Consider the following 9,502-nt stretch of genomic DNA (forward strand, 5'->3'; position numbering starts at 1 on the left):
ACGATTAAGAGACTAGAGCATCTCTCCCATGAGGAAAGGCTGAGAGAGCTGGAACTGTTCCGCCTGGAGAAGAGAAAGTTCAGGGGAGGCTCATCAATGTGTAGAAATACCTGATGGGAAAGTGAAAAGAAGGTAGAGCCAGGATACTTTCACTGGTGTCCATGACAGGATTGGGACAATGGGCACAATCTGAAATATTGGAGGCTCTGTTTGAATGTCAGGAAACACTTTTTAATGTGTAAGTGTCTGAGAACTGGCATAGGCTGCCCAGAGAGACTGTGGGGTCTCCCTCTTTGGAGATATTCAGAATCTGTCAGAACATTGTCCTGGGCAGTCTCTCTTAGGTAGATGTGCATGGGAGTTGGAGAATCATGGAATCATAGAATCATAGAATGGTAGAGGTTGGAAGGCACCTTTAGAGATCATCTAGTGGCTGGAAAGGACTCTATAAGCGAGAAATTAAATATGACAGTTTAATTATGGATAGGTAGCATTGGTACAAACAATGGATATTTTCAGTAACTTGATTATTTAATGGCATTAAAATTTGAGGTGGAAATATATACCCTCCAAAAGAGAAAAATATTGATTTCATGAATTACTCTGTGACATTTTTGTAAAAAAAAAAAAAAAAAACTTTGACAGAATTGGAATTACAGGTATAAAATGTTCACATTTCAGCCAGGATAAACCAGTTACATTTACATTTAAAGTTTTCATTCCTTACTCTGGACTGTAAATTCTGAACCTAAGAGAAGATATAAAATCACTAAGATTTACAGCTGAGATTGGAGAGATGGAAAGTAATTAAAAAGACAGATTAATGACAAAAATCAAAGCAGACTACTGGGTAAACTGTCCATAAGTGGGGGGAAAAAAAGAAAGTTAGGAATACACAGCACATACTCACCATGAGAATATGGGATATCTTAGTTGTGGGACAAGAGACTATATACCATGTCTTAAAAAGACTATGCCCTACACAATATGTTCAGACCAATATGAGCACTGTCTTTGTGAAGTTGTGACAAAAAGCAATATGAATATGACCTCTGTACAGTTTGGAACTCAAGATTGCATGGGTTAAAATATTACTACTTTTTGCATCCACTAATTTTGTATCCAGTGTTAATGCCACTGGTGACATATGTTCATTTCTAATGTCTAAGCCTCAAGAAGAACATGAAATAAATTAATTACAGAAGATTTGGAGAAAGTGAATCTCAAGGATAACTAAGATGTGGAAAATGTTCCTTGCAATGGAAGACTTTCAGTTGTTTCCAAAAAACAGACTAATTTGAAATGAGCATAAATTTCTCTGCAATACATGGTGGTGAAAGTGTCACCCTATCTCTAAAATAACAGTATCTTCAATCAAATAAATTCTAGTTGAATGACAGAACACGCTTAAGTATGGCATCAATTACATTAATTAGGCTTCATGTTTCTCTAATTCTCTAGCCTACCCTTTAAAGAAAAAAAAAACTGCTAGAGATCTTAAGACCTCCCAGAGGCTGATGAGTCACACAATAAAATAATTTTGTGCAGTAGAAACATAAAATATGCAGACAGCTGTCTCAGTTACCTCAGAGAGCTCCTTTGGCTCATCTTACTAATTCAATGCACATATTTGAAGCTATATGCTTTGAATTATAACTTGTTTCCCTTTAGAATGAAAATATTGTTAATTATACAGTGGAAGCCCTGACATTTAGCCTTTCTAAATGTTCATAAGTTTAAATTTCATCAACCTCTCATGAAATTCCCTCAAACTGCTGTTTATCTCTGTTTTTCTGTTTCATTTTCAACTGCTGTAGCAATGCCGAGGTCATGAGTTCAGGCTGGAAATACCCTTAGGGATTTGTTGAATTCTAATAAGATGATCACACAGATACTATAACAATAACAAATATGGAAGGAGATAGAGGTAGTAAGGAATAGTGCAACATCTTCATCAATGACCTGGATGAGGGCGCAGAGTGCACCCTCAGCAAGATGGCTGATGACACCAAACTGGGAGGACTGGCTGATTCACCAAAAGGCTGTGCTGCCATTCAATGGGATCTCAACCGGCTTAAGAGTTGGGCAGAGAGGAGCCTCGTGAGGTTCAAGAGTCCTGCATCTGAGGAGGAACAACCCCCTGCACCAGTACAGGCTGGGGATTGACCTGCTGGAGAGCAGCTCTGCAGAGAGAGACCTGAGAGTCCTGATTGATAATAAACTGACCATGAGCCAGCAATGTGCCAAACCCCAAAAAGGCATAATTCAAGTGTTTGAATCCATGATCACTAAAAAAAAAGCTCTAATTTCAAACAGAATAATTTCTAATTTCTTAACAGAACCAGACTCTGTTGCTACAGTTCCTCCAAATTTCTGCCATTTTGTCACCTCATTTGCTTCCTTCAGCATCAGTCATATGTGGCTGGTTCTGACAGATAGGCTTGTGATAAATGCACAAACTTAATTCATCATCAGGGAAGTGGTTGAGTCATCGTCCCTGGAGATATTTAAAAGATGTATAGATGTGGCTCTTAGGACATGGTTTAGTGGTGGATGTGGCTGTGTTAGTTTTATGGTTGGACTCAATCTTGAAGGTCTTTTCCAGCCTAAATGATTCCATGATTTCCAGCCTAAATGATTCCATGAATCGTTGTCATCATTTTATTGGCGGTAAACAAAGCGGAGGCTAGACTCATTTATTCGTGGCTGTGCGGCCGATTGAGGTAATCTGGGGCTTCCTGGAGCACAGGGAGTGGAGGGAAAGTGAGGAGAGCCACCAGGACCAGGCAGCTCTCGTGAGGGGGACAACCTTGCCAGGAGGCAGAGCTGCAGCAACCATGGGGGATTTAATCATCCCCCAGGAATCACGAGCAACCAGGAGCATGGCAAACAGGGCCAGCAAACAGGGAGTGACTCAGCACCCAGGTGTGGCTCGGCAGTTTGTGCAGGCAGGGCAAGGAGGGAGGACTGGCAAGGAACAACTCCACGACCTGTTTAGAAAAGCAGAATTCAGAGAAGTGCCCCAGCTTCAGCTTCAACCTAGCAATATGGTGAGCACTCGCTTAAGGACTAAAGCCAAGGCTCAGGTGGACAAAACCCAGGTGAAGGTCAATGCATCCACGCAGACAGAGCTGGTTAGTAGAGAAGCTTCAGTCCAGGTAGAGTGCAGAGAGTGTTTAGACTGCTCAGGGACCTATGCCTCTGAGGCAAAAATGTGTTATAGGTGCCCTCAAGTTCAGGAACTGCAGCGCCTGGTGAAAGAGCTGCAGGAAACTGTGAGTAGGCTCTGTAGTATTAGAGGGGAAGAAGTGTAGAAAGATGGAGGCTTCCACAATCAGGTGCAAGCCTCCAGGGAATCCAATCAGTCATGATCCTAGTTACAAAAAAAAGAAAGACAAAGGCTCGTCTTCAAAGCCCTCCTTCCAGAGTGCCCACTACAAACAAGTATGAGACACTGGTGACAGGGGACTTTGAGGAGCAAGTTGCAAAAGGGGAAAACCCACTAAACAACCCATCAGCTGCTCCACCTGCGGTAGGTAATAGACATGATAGGAAGAGGCGACAGGTGCTTGTTGTGGGTGACTTGCTGCTAAGGGGCACTAGAGAGACTCACCTGTGGAGCAGGTAAGGAGACAAGAGAGGTGTGCTGACTGCCTGGAGTCAAGATCAGGGATATGGCCAAGAGAGTCCCAAGGCTCGTCAGGGATGCACTTTGGCCTCTTCAAAGATCTACTTGGATGGATCTCATGGGATATGATTCTAGAAGACAGAAGTGCCAATGAGAGCTGGTCAGTCTTCAATTACCACTTCCTCCAAGCCCGGGATCAGTGTGTCCCAGTGCTCAAAAAAGGAGGAAAAGGAGGTAGGAGGCCTCCATGGATGCGCAAGGATCTGCTGGGACAACTCAGGCAGAAAGTAGCCATCTATGAGAGGTGGAAACAGGGACTGGCTTCTTGGGAAGAGTATAGGAACGTTGCCAGGGCATGCAGGGGTGCAGCTAGGAAGGCTAGAGCCCTTCTAGAATTAAATTTAGCCAGGGAAGTTAAGGACAGTAATAAGGCATTTTTCAAGTACATCAACAGCAGAAGGATGGCAAGGGGGAATGTGATCCTGCTGCTAAACGCTGAGGGTGTGATGGTGTCTGAGGATGCAGACAAGCCTGAAGTACTGAATGTCTTCTTTGCTTCCATCTTTATGGTCAAGGCCGGCGCTTGGAAAGCCCAGTCTGGCAAGGATAACAGGATGGCCAGGACAGCAGAGGACTTGCCCTGGGTGGAAGAGGAAGAGGTTACAGACTTATTGGCCAAGCTTAAGGCTCCTAAGTCAATGGATCCTGATGGGATGCATCCTAGAGTGCTGAGGGAGCTGGCTGATGTGATTGCTAAGCCTCTCTCCATCATTTTTGAACAATCTTGGAGGACAGGTGAGGTGCCTGAGGACTGAAGAAAGGCCAATGTCACTCCAGTCTTCAAAAAGGGCAAGAAGGATGACCCAGGAAACTACAGGCTGGTCAGCCTCACCTCCATCCCTGGAAAGGTGATGGAACAACTCATCCTGAATGTTATCACTGAACATATGAAGGATAAGGTGGTTATCAGGGGGAGTTAACATGGCTTCACCAAGAGGAAATCCTGTTTGACCAACCTGATATCCTTCTATGATTGCATAACCGGCTGGCTAGATGAGGGGAGAGCAGTGGATGTCATCTACCTTGATTTCAGCAAGGCTTTTGACACTGTCTCCCATAACACCCTCATCAGAAAGCGCAAGCAGTGTGGCTTGGATGAGTGGACAGTGAGCTGGATCAAGAGCTGTCTGAATGACAGAGCCCAGAGGGTGGTGATCGACAGCACAGAATCGAGTTGGAGGCCTGTGGCCAGTGGAGTTCCACAGGGATTGGTTCTGGGGCCAATCTTGTTCGATGTTTTCATCAACGATCTGGATGAGGGGACAGAGTGTACCCTCAGCAAGTTCTCTGATGCCACCAAACTGGAAGGACTGGCTGATTCTCCAGAAGGCTGTGCTGCCATTCAGTGGGATCTCAACTGACTTGAGAACTGGGCAGAGAAGAACCTCCTGAGATTCAACAAGGACAAGTGCAGAGTCCTGCAGCTGGGAAGGAACAACCCCATGCACCAGTACAGGCTGGGGGTCGAACTTCTGAAGAGCAGCTCTGCAGAGAGAGACCTGGGAGTCCTGATTGATAATAAGCTAAATATGAGCCAGCAATGTGCCCTCGTGGCCAAGAAGGCCAATGGCATCCTGGGATGCATCAAGAAGAGTGTGTCCAGCAGGTCAAGGAAGGTTCTTCTCCCTCTCTACTCTGCCCTGGTGAGGCCTCATCTAGAGTCCTGTGTCTGTTTCTGGGCTCCTCAGCTCAAGAGGGACAGGGAAGTGCTGGAGAGAGTCCAGTGCAGGGCCACCAAGATGATCAGGGAAATGGAACATCTTTCATACAAGGAAAGGCTGCAGGAACTGGGGCTGTTTAGTCTTGAGAAGAGGAGACTGAGGGGAGATGTTATTAACATTTATAAATATCTAAAGTGTGGGTGTCAGGAGGTTGGGACATCCCTTTTTTCTATAGTAGCTAGCAACAGGACAAGGGGTAATGAGTTGAAACTGGAACACAAAAAGTTCCACTTAAATATAAGAAATATCTATTTCACTGTGAGGGTGACGGAGCAGTGGACCAGACTACTCAGAGGGGTTGTGGAGTCTCCTTCCGGCTGGACATGTTCCTATGCAACCTGATCTAGGTGACCCTGCTTCTGCAGGGGGGTTGGACTAGGTGATCTCTAAAGGTCCCTTCCAACTCCTACCATTCTATGATTCTATGATCTTAAATCAGTTGTACCTATCTACCCCTGTGCAACATGAAGTAGATGATAATATTCTGATTGAACAGCATTTTTCAAACTTGCCTAGATTATATATAAATAAGAACGTAGTCTTATATAATTTTTTCTGTATTACGGGTAAAATAAAATTACTTTAAACAATAAATTAATATGGATTCTTATTTAAAATGTTTGTTTGCTTCCATATCATGCATGTCTCAAGCATCTGATTTCTTCTTAGCACTGCAGTATATCAGAGACAACATTTAAGTTTGTAAACACCAACTAATTAATGTCAGTTCCTCACATTGGAGTCAATTGCATTTTCAGATTAGCCATGAGTTGCATCTGTTTTCCATAGAGGTATTAAAACATTGTTTGGAAACAGTATCTGGGAAGGGAAATTAATTTATCCCTTTCCATAGGATGACAGCCATTGATCTCAGACTGTTATTTTCTGTCTCATTTTTTGAATTTAAGCCAATGATATCTGGAACTAAATTGTTATTGGATATAGAGACATCAGAAGAATGTCAATCTGCATTTAAGTGATATTAAATTCTGTTAATGGTATGACCATTTGCAATCACTGTTTTAAAAGCATCCATTCATTCAATGTTTTGTAGCAAACTATACCATGGTTTGTAGCTTGTCATAATGACTCATGAACCTTTCCTCAGCAGAAATGAAAACCACCACCAACTTTGTCATTGTCATTTCAATTCAGCAGCTTATCTGTAACTAGCCATGACTGGGCCCTTCCTCAGACTTCTCTGGTAGGCCCCACCTAAAGATTTAATAAATCTTCTTTTGTAATATCTCTGAGACAATGTCTTTCCACTTTGTACTACCCACCAAGGCTGCCTTCATCTTTCTTTACCTACTGCAGCCTCTGCTTTTATGGCTTTCACAAAAACATTTTACTTCACCCTTGTGCATTCAAAATTCTGAGGGAAGCTCAGTTCCTTGTCTCCCTTCTGGTTCCTCCTACTTCATCAAACTAAAGAACTTGTTTTTCTCTTTTGAGGAAGAGAAGGATGAATCTCTATGGTGCTTATTTCTATCACTGAAGCCTAGATCTCTTCTAGTAACATCAGTTAATCTGTTAAACTTTCTTACAAGTAGCTGAAAACTTTCTACCATACCCTAATATTATGTTTGTAAAGAGGGCTTCAAACATAGGTGTCAGAGCCCTGACAAAATCTCCGAGGAGATGTGTCTCAGGGCCAAGGGACAATTTAGATTTCATGCAGCTGAGAGAGACTCCCTTTCTCTGGTGCCCCTGAAGGAAGCCTCCGGGGAACCTCTTTCACTTGAGGGTAGCCTCCTTCAGGGAGCCCCCTTCATTTCATTTGAACCTGAAACTGTACCAATATATCACTTGTTACTTATTGCTCCTGCTGCGTCACAGCCATATATATATGTCTAGCCATGTATCCCATTGATCTGGACTCTGACTCATAGACTGGTTCCCTGACCTGGTTTCAGCCTGATATATCACCATCCTGAGTCCATGTCTGACTCTAGTTGTCTTCACCAGACCTGATTTTGTCCCTCATCTGTGGGCTGCTGGCTCATTCTGGCCTCAGTCCATCTCCAAGGAGGTGTCTGTTGCCCTTGGCTCTCCCCAGCCTGCCGTACTGTCTGTCTGGAGCAGTGGGACAGACGTTGGCTGATGCTGCCCTGCACTGCCAGCCCAGGAAGCCCCCTGCAGCTCCTGGTTCCCTGGGATGCCAGGGACCAGCCAGCCCACACCATGCCTGGACAACAGGTAAAAATACCTGGTTACCTTCCTTGAAAGCCCTCCCTGGGAATCCGATCTGGTTTTGCTTAGTTTTACTTAATATATTCATAGTGTTTCATGTGGAGCAGTACACAGTTGACTTATTGCACACCAGAAAAGGAACCTGTATTTTGAACAACAGTTTTGGAGACCCAGATGGGACTGCCATGAAGCCTTGCCCGATTTGCCTTACTGGCTGCCGAGGGGTAGATGTTGCTCTCCAAACTCCAGAGCGCACCTATCTTTTGACGGGTAAATCCACGGGTGCCCTCCTTGCCCAGAGAGAGAGGGTAAGTGACTCTATGGTGCAAGGCATGTTAAGAGAAAAATATGGGAACTGGACAGTCAACAATATCTCCTTGTCCCCCATTAGGATGCATTATAAAACATTGGGATAAGTTTGGAAGGGATACCCTAACTAAAAAGAAAATGATGGAATATTGTACTCATTGGTGATTGAAATATAAACTTGAGGATGAGAAAAAATTACCTGAAACAGGATTGTTTGACAATTTGACAATTGATATTATTTTGTAGAAGGCTGGACAAATAAGATGGAGTCCCTTATGTGGATTTGTTCTTTACTTTGAGAAACGTCCAAGGGAAAAAGGAAACAAAGTTCTGGGCTCCTCAGCTCAAGAACAGAGAACTTCTGAAGAGAGTCCAGCGCAGGGCCAACAAGATGATCAGGGGACTGGAACATCTTTCATATAGGGAAAGGCTACAGGAACTGGGGCTGTTTAGTCTGGAGGAGACTGAGGAGAGATGTTATTAATATTTACAAATATCTAAAGGGTGGGTATCAGGAGGTTGGGACATCTCTTTTTTCTATTGTAGCTAGCAACAGGACAAGGGGTAATGGGATGAAGCTGGAACACAAAAACTTCCACTTAAATATAAGAAAAAACTATTTCACTGTGAGGATGACAGAGCCCTGGCACAGGCTGCCCAGAGGGGTTGTGAAGTCTCCTTCCTTGGAGGTCTTCAAGACCCATCTGGACATGTTCCTATGCGACCTGATCTAGGTGAACCTGCTTCTGCAGAGGGGTTGGACTAGATGATCTCTAAAGGTACCTTGCAAACCTACCATTCTATGATTCTATGAATATAAACTAATAATTTCTGACACATGTATTGATGATGACAAAGGATAAAAAAGAAAGTACTGAGGTGATGCTCTGCATAGGGAAGAGAAGGGAAGAGATATTTAAAGTTAGAAGAGGAAGAATATACACAACTGTTAGTTACTACAGACAGAGAAAATGTTAATAATGGAGATAAGCAGTAGTGAAACCTTTAGCCTGATACCAGAAAGAACTAGGGCACAACAAAATCCAGTAATTCAAACCCTACTGCACCAGGTACTAGGACCAGATGCTGTGCCAGCATCCCTAAAAATACCATTTTCATCATCTGACGATGAATTAGAAAGAATCCACAGGATTATACTAGGACGACTCAGAAAATGTATGTCGATCTTTTACAATGATTGTTGAGAATCGTAATCCAGATTGGCAGAATATTCAATTATTACTAAATAATCTGTTCCACCTGAAGAAAAAACAATGGTGATGCAGAAGGCAAGAGAGAAAAATGAGAGGCAAAATCCTAGAGATGGTTGTAACTAATTTATGCCAACCCAGGAGCTAGATTTGCATCCAAATTCAGAAGCAGGTAGATTAACAATTAAATAATATCAGTAGCTAATCACGTATAGAATAAATAAGGGAGTAGCTAGATTGAAAAATCTTGCAAAATTGTATCAGATGATACAAAGTAAAACAGAGGATCCTTATACTTTCTCCAAACAATTGTGTAAGATATCACAAAATTGGACAGATTTAGAACATCCTGTGGATGAAGCTAGTAAGATAAGTTTTAT

Source organism: Colius striatus, chromosome 2 (assembly GCF_028858725.1).
Source record: "Colius striatus isolate bColStr4 chromosome 2, bColStr4.1.hap1, whole genome shotgun sequence".
Taxonomy (NCBI): Eukaryota; Metazoa; Chordata; class Aves; order Coliiformes; family Coliidae; genus Colius; species Colius striatus.